A 9,822-nucleotide genomic window follows, 5' to 3' on the forward strand; every position below is an offset into this window, starting at 1 on the left:
TGGGGCAGAAGTGGGTGTAATTGACTGTAAAGAAGCATAAGGAAATCTTCTGAGGTGAGAGAAATGTTCTATATCTTGATTAGGGTGGTGGTTACACACACAGGTGTGTGCATTTGTCAAGACTTGCCAAATTATGCCCAACAATATGTGTGTCTTTTTTGTATGTAAACTATACATTATAAAATCATAAAACTAATTTAAAAACAACTAGAATATAATATTTTACTCACTAGAATAATTAAAATTAAAGATATAAAATGTCAAATATTAGGATTTTCCTGGTAGGAGTATGAAATGGTAGACCTTCTTTGGAAAACTGTTTGGCTTCTTATGAAGGTAAACACCCATCTACCAGATGACTCAGCATTTCCACTTCTAAGTATTTGCCCAAGAGAAAGAAAAACATAGTCTACAAAAACACTTGTACAAAAACACTCATACCAACTTCACTCGTATTTGCCCCAAACTGGAAACAGCCCATATATCCATCAACAGGAGAATGGGTAAGTAAATTGTGGTATTTTCATGAAATGTGACACTATGAAGAAAGAGGAGGAGGAGAACAAGGAAGAGGAGGAAGAAGAAGAAAAACAGGAAGGAGGAGAATGACAATAAAATATAAGCAACGACATGAAAAAAGCTCAAAAACAATGTAATGAAGAAAAGAACCTAGACGTAAAGAGAATCATATAGTATGATTCCATTTATGTTAAATTTTATAAAAGGCAAAGCTATTCTGTGATGCTAAAAATAAAAATAGTCCTTGCTTCACGTCGTGCAGGGAAGAGAAAGAACTGATAGAAAAAGCATACGTTTTTGCTGTCATGAAAATGGTCTCTATGTTAATAGATGTGTGATTTAGACAGGTATCTACATTTGGTAAAACTTATCAAACAACACACATGATCTGTGCATTTCACTGAATATAAAGTAAAACTCAACTTTTAAAAAAGTCATAAAAATAGAAATTAACTTCCTAATGCTCATGAGCCAAAAAAAGAAGCAATAAAAATTAGTTTAAATAAATATAGAAAACATTTTCAAACTATTTTATAACGAAAATAAGTACAGGAATGTGACTGAGGCAGCAACTGGAGAGAAAATTAATAACCTTGAACATCTATATTAGAAACAAAAGTCTGGGTACTGTGGCCCATGCCTGTAATCCCAGCACTCTGGAAGGCTAAGGCAGGAGGATCACTTGAGGCCAGAGTTCTAGACCAGCCTGTGCAACATAGGGAGATCCCATCTCTACAAAAAATAATAATAATTAGCTAGGCATGGCGGTACATACCCATAGTCCCAGCTACTTGGGAGGCTGAGGGAGGAGTTCAAGGTTACAGTGGGCTATGATTGTGCCACTGCACTCCAGCCTGGGCAACAGAGCAAGGCTGTGTCTTAAAAAAAAAAAAGTAAAATGAACTAAGTATTCAACTTAAGAAGTTTGGCTGGATGCAATGTCATCTATAGTCCCAGCTACTCAAGAGGTTGAAGCGGGAGGATCTGCTTGAGCCCAGGAATTTGAGGCTGCAGTGAGTTCTGATAGCATCTGTGAATAGTAACTACACCCCAGCCTGGGCAACATAGTGAGACCCTTCTCTAAAAAAAAAAAAAATTAATTAATGTAAAGAAAAAAAGTTTAAAGAAGTGTACCAGAACACATACAAAGAAAGTAGAAAGGAAATAATAAAGGGTAGAAATCAGTGAAAAGGAAAGTTTAGAATGGAGAAGACGATGAAAACCAAAAGTTCCACACGCTCTTCTTTAGGAAACAACAACAAACCCTATGCAATATTGATCAAGAAAATGAAAAAATGCGTAAGTACAGAATATTAGCAATGGAAAAGGTAACATTAAAAGGAAATATTATGAAAATTTGATGCCAATAATTTTGAAAACTTAGATGAAACAAACTAATTCATAGGAAAACATAACTCACTGAAACTGACTTAAGAAGTAAAAAACCTGAATAGGTCTGAAACCATTCAAGAAATTGAATCAGTGGCTTTAAATATTCCCACAAGGAAAACACCAGGCCCACATAGTAAGACCTACAAGCAAATTCTACCAAAACACTCAAAGAAGTCAAAATTCCAATCCAACACAAACTCTTCCTGAGAACTGAAAAAACAGAGCTCATCCCCTAACTTAATTTATGAGGACAGAAAATCCTGTTATCCAAAGCGGAAAAGAAAATACCTAAATAGATGCAGAAAGGGCATTTAGTAAATTAAGCATCCATTTACAGTTTTTGAAAAGTCTTATCAAACTAGGAATAAAAGGGAACTTTTAGATCTAATAAATAGTATGTACCCAAAATGCCCACATCTTTCAGAAAGCTGAAGCAGTGGAAGTATTCCATTTAAAAGAACCAGACATGGCCAGGCACGGTGGCTCACGCCTGTAATCCCAGCACTTTGGGAGGCAGAGGCAGGTGGATCACGAGGTCAGGAGATCGAGACCATCCTGGCTAACATGGTGAAACCCTGTCTCTACCAAAAATCAAAAAATTAGCCAGGCGTGGTGGCAAGCGCCTGTAGTCCTAGATACTCGGGAGGCTGAGGCAGCAGAATGGTGTGAACCCGGGAGGCGGAGCTTGCAGTGAGCCGAGATCATGCCACTGTGCTCCAGCCTGGGCAACGGAACGACACTCCGTCTCAAAAAGAAAACAAACAAACAAACAAACAAAAAGAGAACCAGACATGACGTGCCCCCTGATATGATGCAACGGAAAGTACACACCACCACCTATGAAGTTGACTTGTCAAAAAAAGAAAGAAAACAAAAGAAAATTACCCAAAGTGTAATCAAGCCTCTAGAACTATCTTCAGTTTAGAGGCAAGAGCTCCAAAGAAAGAAACATGTTAAACAACTCAATTTTTATGACTGGGGAGGTGCTGCCCAGTCAAACCCTGTAAAATCCAGTTTCTTCAACAAATAAACACATGAGAAATGAGAACAGAGGATGTTAAAGATTAAAAGAGACTTAAAGTTAATCCTCAAAAGTTTATTGAAAAAAGAGGACTTAAGAGATACATAACCATATGCAATGTGTGAACTGTGTTTAAATCTTAATTAAACAAACCAACTTATAAATAAAAGTGGGTTTTTTTTGAGAAAATCATAGAAATTTGAATGCAGATTTTATTACTAGATTATGTTAAGAAATTATTGTTGCTGGGTGTGGTGGCTCATGCCTGTAACCCCAGCACTTTGAGAGGCTGAGGTGGGAGGATTCTTTGACCCCAGGAGTTAGAGATTAGCCTGGGCAACATAGGGAGACCCCTTCTCTACAAAAAAGGAAAAAATTAGCCAGGTGTGGAGGCGCACACCTGTACTAGTCCCAGCTACTTAGGAGGCTGAGGTGGGAGGACTGCTTGAGCCTGGGAGGTCGAGGCTACAGTGAGTTGTGATTGTGCCACTGCACTCCAGCTTGAGCGACAGGTGAGACTCTGTCTCTTAAAAAAAATACATACATACATACACACATATATATGTATACATAGGCAAACTTTAAAGACAAAAAATAATAATAATACAAACAAGTATTTTAGTAAGAAACAAGGAGGACACAAGGCTTCTTTGTTCACTATCATGGGGCCTCCTGGGGGACCAGGCTGCTGGTTCAAACGTCTACACTGCACCTCCCTGGCTTCCACATGTACCATTTATTTTTCCCTTGTTCTTTATTGCTCTGGGCTTAAATCCTGTCCATCCTGCAAACCCAGCTCAGACGCTGCCTATAGCAGGTAGCTGTTGTGTTAGTTTACGAATATCCACACCCTCTTCTTCAGGTAACAACATGCCTATTTTCTGTTTATCTTCAACTTTTATTTTAAGTTCAGGGTACATGTGCAGGATGTACGGTTTGTTACATAGGGAAACATGTGCCGTGGTGGTTTGCTGCACAGATCAACTAGGTATTAAGCCCAGCATCCATTAGCTGTTCTTCCTGAGGCTCTCCCTCTCCCCACCCACCCCTTGACAGGCCCCAGTGTGAACAACAATCCTATTTTCTTTTGGATAAACACCTTTAATAACTTCATGCGGTTCAAATGGGGCTGACCTCACCAACCACTTTCCCCCAGGGGTGGGCAGGTGACTCAGGTCTGACCAGTGATAATATCACCTTGATCGCAGGAACAGGCTTTTTACCCAGGCTGAACCAATTAGCCAAAGAGTGTTCACTCCCAGAATTTTGCTGGAAGTATTAGAAAAGAGGCACTTTGTCTTCTCTGGGTTGATAATTTAGAAGACTGAAAGCCTGGAGTTGTTGTGGCCATCTGTCTGAATAGGAGAGAAGACCCTACCTCAGAAAGAAGCCACCATAAGAAAAGTAGAGAAACAGAGCCTGATGCCAATATTAGAGTTTCTGAATACAGCCATACTTCCCCTGCGCTAGCCAGTCTCCTTCCTCAATCGTGCAGGATATTCATTAATAAAAGGCCCTGGGTGAAGGGAGAGATAGAAAGAGAGAATAAGAAAGAGAGGGAGGAGAGAGAGAGAATGAGAGTAAGAAAGAGAGAAAGGCAGAGAGAAAAACAAGGAAGGCAGGAAGAGAATGCATTGTCTTTAGAATCAAGAACAAGACAAAAGTCTACCTGCATTCACCACTTATTCAATACCGAACTGGAGATCTTATAAATTTCAATAAAGAAACATAAATGGTAAAAGGTACAGAGGGACTGACTCTATGGTATCTGGCCCCAGAGGGGCAGAGGATGCTTAACTTAGAAAAAGAAAAGTAGGCCAGGCATGGTGGCCAATGCCTGTACTCCTAGCACTTTGGGAGGCCAAGGCAGGTGGATCACCTAAGGTCAGGTGGCTGGCTAACATAGCGAAACCCGTTTCTACTAAAAATACAAAAATTAGCTGGGTGTGGTGGCAGGCACCTGTAATCCCAGCTACTTGGGAGGCTGAGGTGGGAGAATTGCTTGAACCCGAGAGGCGGAGGTTGCAGTGAGCTGAAATCGTGCCACTGCACTCTAGCCCAAGTGACGAGAGTGAAACTCCACCTCAAAAAAGAAAATGAAGGAAGAACTAGGAATCTGATGGCTTCTTTAGTAACCAAGAGGAAGAACATTCTGGACAGGAATAGTAGGAGCTATTCCAAGAAACTTTCAACTATTCAAAAATATTTATTAAATGTCTCCTGTATTTCGAGTATTCTAATGAAAAATGATAAACAGAACTGGATTATGCAACCAGTCTGTCCCTGTAATTAGTGGCCTGTGTATGGTTTGTACTCTACAATTATTTCCATCTTTGGGAAGGAATGATTTGTTGTATTCATGAAAGATGGTCAGTGATGACTTATGATGGGGAAGGAGGGGAAAAGTGAATAGAAAGCAACAGATAAATATAAAGGAAAAAAGCTAGAAGTCCTTGACATTAGCAATAAAAAAAAAAAAAAAAATCCGCCAGATGCAATGATTCACACCTGTAATCCCAGCACTTTGGGAGGCTGAGGTAGGAGGATTATTTGGGTGCAGGAGTTCAAGGCTAGCCTGGGCAACACAGTGAGATTCTGTCTCTACAGAAAATCAAAAAGTGAGCTAGGCATGGTGGCGTGTGCCTATAGTCCCAGCTAAAGGCAAAAGGATTACTTGAGTCCGGGAGGTAGAGGTCAGGGGTAGGGAGAGAGCAAAATTTCGGAGCCTCTGAGACCTGGAGAGATAACGCGAACATACAAGATTTAACAGTGAATATGGCTATAGGGGCATTCAGGAAAGAATCCCTTAACCCAGTATTTTTCAGACTTGCTTAGGAAGGGAGCTCTTAGCTGCAACTTTAAACATCTAAAGTAGATTAGGGAGGGCCATACAGGGGGCTTTTAGGGTTCTGACAATATTTTATTTCTTGACCTGGGTGAAAGTTACACAGGTATTGGCTTAATAATTATTTTTCAACTGTACACACATGCGTATGTTTTTGTTATTTTCTAAAAGTATGATATATTTCACAGTGTTTTATAAGAAGGGGCTGGGGAGCTCTGTGTTTAAAGAGGCTCTCTGTAGCAGCCCCCAAGGCACCTACTTAGAACCTGGAATTCCATGGGAAATATCCTGAAAATGTTAGTGACCACAGCAAGTCAATCAGAACAGGTCTGAAAATCCAAAGCGGAGTCTGGGAGGAGTGTGTGTGTCGAGGCAGCCTAAAAGCATCCTGAGAAGTGAGATGTGATAAACCAGTTCCAGAAGTGTCCATAGGAAATGGAGCCACTGTCTGGGTCCAGGGTCTAAGGACCCCCAGTTCCGACGGAAGGGCGGGCTTGTGGAGGCAGTGGGAACTAGTTTTGTTTTTCGAGAACCTGGAACGCTGAGAGTGAAAGGGCTTTATTCCAGGCTGGGGGTGGAAGTTCACACGGAAGAGGAATGAGGAAGGGAAACAGGGGCGGCTGATGAAAAGCGTGATTATCCTGAGCCGGTTCCAAGCTAAGCCAGTGACCCAACGCAATGCTGGGAATGCACTGAGCTGTGACCCACTCATATCTCATAACCTCCCCACAGCACAGAGGGCAGATCTGGGTGGGAGGACAGGATTACCAAGGTCCTGTCTTTGAAAACACAAGTGCTGTTGTGTTTGGATGTGGGTGTGTGAGCATCAAGAAAACACCTAATTGCTCTAGAATCTGGGAACCGCATGTTTGGGGATGGCCCAGCTGGGTCCTCGAAGGGCCCCAGGTCCTCGCAGAACCTAGTGGGATGGGAGACCTGGTGCTCTCTCAGCTGTGCTTACCCTGGGCCGGACCTAGCAGAGGATCCTGGGCCCATCCCAAAGACCAGTGTGGACCAGAGAGGCGGTTTATGTATTTATCATGAGCACAACTTCCTTCTAGGCTGGGCACAGTGGCTCCAGCTGGTAATTAATCTTAGCACTTTCGGAAGCTGACCCAGGAGGACTACCTGAGGCCAGGAATTCAAGACCAGCCTGGACAACATTTCTACCAAAATAAATAAATACAATAAAGATTTTTTTAAATGACTTAAACTTCTAGAGACCAAATATCTGTATCTGTTATCCAGAGAGGCTACCTTTTCCAATATTAGAGTGCCCAAGAGACTGATCAGAAGTCACTGTGTTACTTTGGAATTTCTAGCCCCTTCTGATCTTGACACTCTGTGATAAAATACAGGAATTACTCACCTCCATGCCTCACCATGTTGTCGCAAGAACTGAGACAAACAGCATGTATCTTGGTATTTCTGACGGTTTCTTCCCATCAGACAGGGAGTCCACAGGCCAGCTCCACCTAGTCAGCACATGAGTAGCCTGTGTGCATTTAAAGAAGGGGGGCAAACATTGTCCATATCTCAAAACGCTCGTGCCCTTGACTGCATCTTCACGTCTTCTCTCTCTTATTCTCTCCTTCTGTATCTCTCTGTCTCCCTCTTTCTCTCACACACATGACGTGATGTATGTTCAATGATATTTATTGAAGCAGTCTGTAATAGCAAAAGATTGTAAATTAACCTAAATTTCCATTAACAGGAGGCTACCTAAATTATGATACATCTCTCTAAGATGGAAAATTATGTGGCTGTTAAAAAGTAATAAGGCGAGCCGGGCGCGGTGGCTCAAGCCTGTAATCCCAGCACTTTGGGAGGCCGAGGCGGGTGGATCACGAGGTCAGGAGATCGAGACCATCCTGGCTAACATGGTGAAACCCCGTCTCTACTAAAAAATACAAAAAACTAGCCGGGCGTGGTGGCGGGCGCCTGTAGTCCCAGCTACTAGGAGGCTGAGGCAGGAGAATGGCGTGAACCTGGGAGGCGGAGCTTGCAGTGAGCCGAGATCGCCACTGCACTCCAGCCTGGGCCACACGGCGAGACTCCGTCTCCAAAAAAAAAAAAAAAGTAATAAGGCAACTCTTTATGTGCTGATAAGGAATAATTTCAAAAATACATTTAAAAAGTTAAAAAGTTTAAAAAAGCAATGTGCAGAAGAGCTATCATTTGTGTGAAAAGTATAAATATATGCAGTTTAAAAAATTAATGTACAAGCCATGCTCTCGTTCTGTCACCCAGGCTATAGTGCAGTGGCAAGATCATAGCTCACTGCAGCCTCAAATTCCTGGGCTCAAGGGATCCTCCCACCTTCGCCTGGCTATTGGCACACACCACCATGCCTGGCTAATTTTTTAATTTTCCGTGGAGATGAGGTCTCTGTATATTGCTCAGGCTAGTTCCAACCTCCCAGCATCAAGTGATCCTTCCTCCTTGGACTCCCAATGTGCTGGGATTACAGGCATAAGCCACCACGCCAGGCCATATGCATAGATGTTTTTAAATGCTGAGACTACCTTTGAAAAGATCCATAGAAGCCTGGTAATAGCAGCTGCCTTCGGAAAAGGGAACTGAAAATCAGATGAAGAAGGGAGAACAACTTTTCCCTGTATACTCTTCTGCCCCTTTTGAATTTTGTGAAATTTAAGCAATCTTTTATATTTTAAAATATAAAAAAGTAAAGAAGGCAGGCTGCTTTCCAAAGCAAGGAGTATTTACATTTAATCCAGTTTGGGGAAAGCCTAGGAATTCATCAGTCCTCATTAGAAAGTACAGCTTTCTAGGGATCATGCATCTGGACCCCACCCCAACTCCAGTCTTACTTCCTTGGCCAGAGCAGCAGAATCTCAGAGAGATTCTTACTTCCTTTTACTTTCTTCTCTTTTTCAAACTGATTCCCTTCTTTTTGTGCGTGTCATGACATCGTGTTCATTTCAATATACTTTCCCAATATGCTAACGTTTCCAGCCTGACTGCTTGTTTCATCCTGATTATAGTTCACGTTGGCAGCCCCTGTGGAGCCAAGGGCAGGCTGGTTGCACCCACTGAACCGCTGTCTCTTTTGGGAAGTCCCTCCCTCTGCTGCTTTAATTCTACCTCTGGTGATTCCTGTAAATTTCAGTGCATAAATAGCCCTTTTGTCATGTAAGGGTTCTGTTCTTCCTGTTGACTTCATCCTCAATCCCTTTTTCTTCTAGACCTTGGGCTCATTTCCTTGTGTGTCCTATGATTCCCTTTCTGCACTTCTTAGTTACTCAAATCTCTGACCCTTTCAGCTAAGTTCTCCCACCCTTATCATTCACCAGTGCCTGATCACAAAGCCTCCCAGATCACTCAGGTTTCAGGTAGGAGGTTATCATAAAAGACCCCTAAGATCCAGCAATTCCAATAAGACAATGCCAGACCATGAGTCTACTTTCCTATGTATCTCCCGTCCTTCATTCTGTAAACCAAAAATAAACTTCCAAACCCCCTAAACAAAGGAATGGACCCCTCCTCTCAGCCAAGGACATTCCAAAATTAACCTGAAAAACCAGTTCAGACATGATGGGAAGGGGGAGTTGGACATACCTCATCATACCCTCCTCTCTTTGAAATTCAAGCACAACCACCAGCATTCACATTAAAACAGAGATCTTAAAACTGATAGAACAGGCCACGTCAGATGACTCACACCTGTAATCCCAGCACTTTGGGTGGACCACCTGAGGTCGGGAGTTCGAGACCAGCCTGACCAACATGGAGAAACCCCCGTCTCTACTAAAATTACAAAATTAGCCGGGTATGGCGGTGCATGCCTGTAATCCCAGCTACTCGGGAGGCTGAGGCAGGAGAATTGCTTGAACCTGGGACGTGAAGATTGTGCTGATCTGAGATCATGTCATTGCATTCTAGCTTGGGCAACAAGAGTGAAACTCTGTCTCAAAAAAATAATAATAAAAAAAACTGATAGAACAGACTATTTGTAGCAATAAGATACATCATGTGACAGCAGGTTCTGAAAGAAATCAATGTATTTTACCCTAAATATATATAT

The sequence above is a fragment of the Macaca fascicularis genome, chromosome 8, assembly GCF_037993035.2.
Source record: "Macaca fascicularis isolate 582-1 chromosome 8, T2T-MFA8v1.1".
Lineage (NCBI taxonomy): Eukaryota > Metazoa > Chordata > Mammalia > Primates > Cercopithecidae > Macaca > Macaca fascicularis.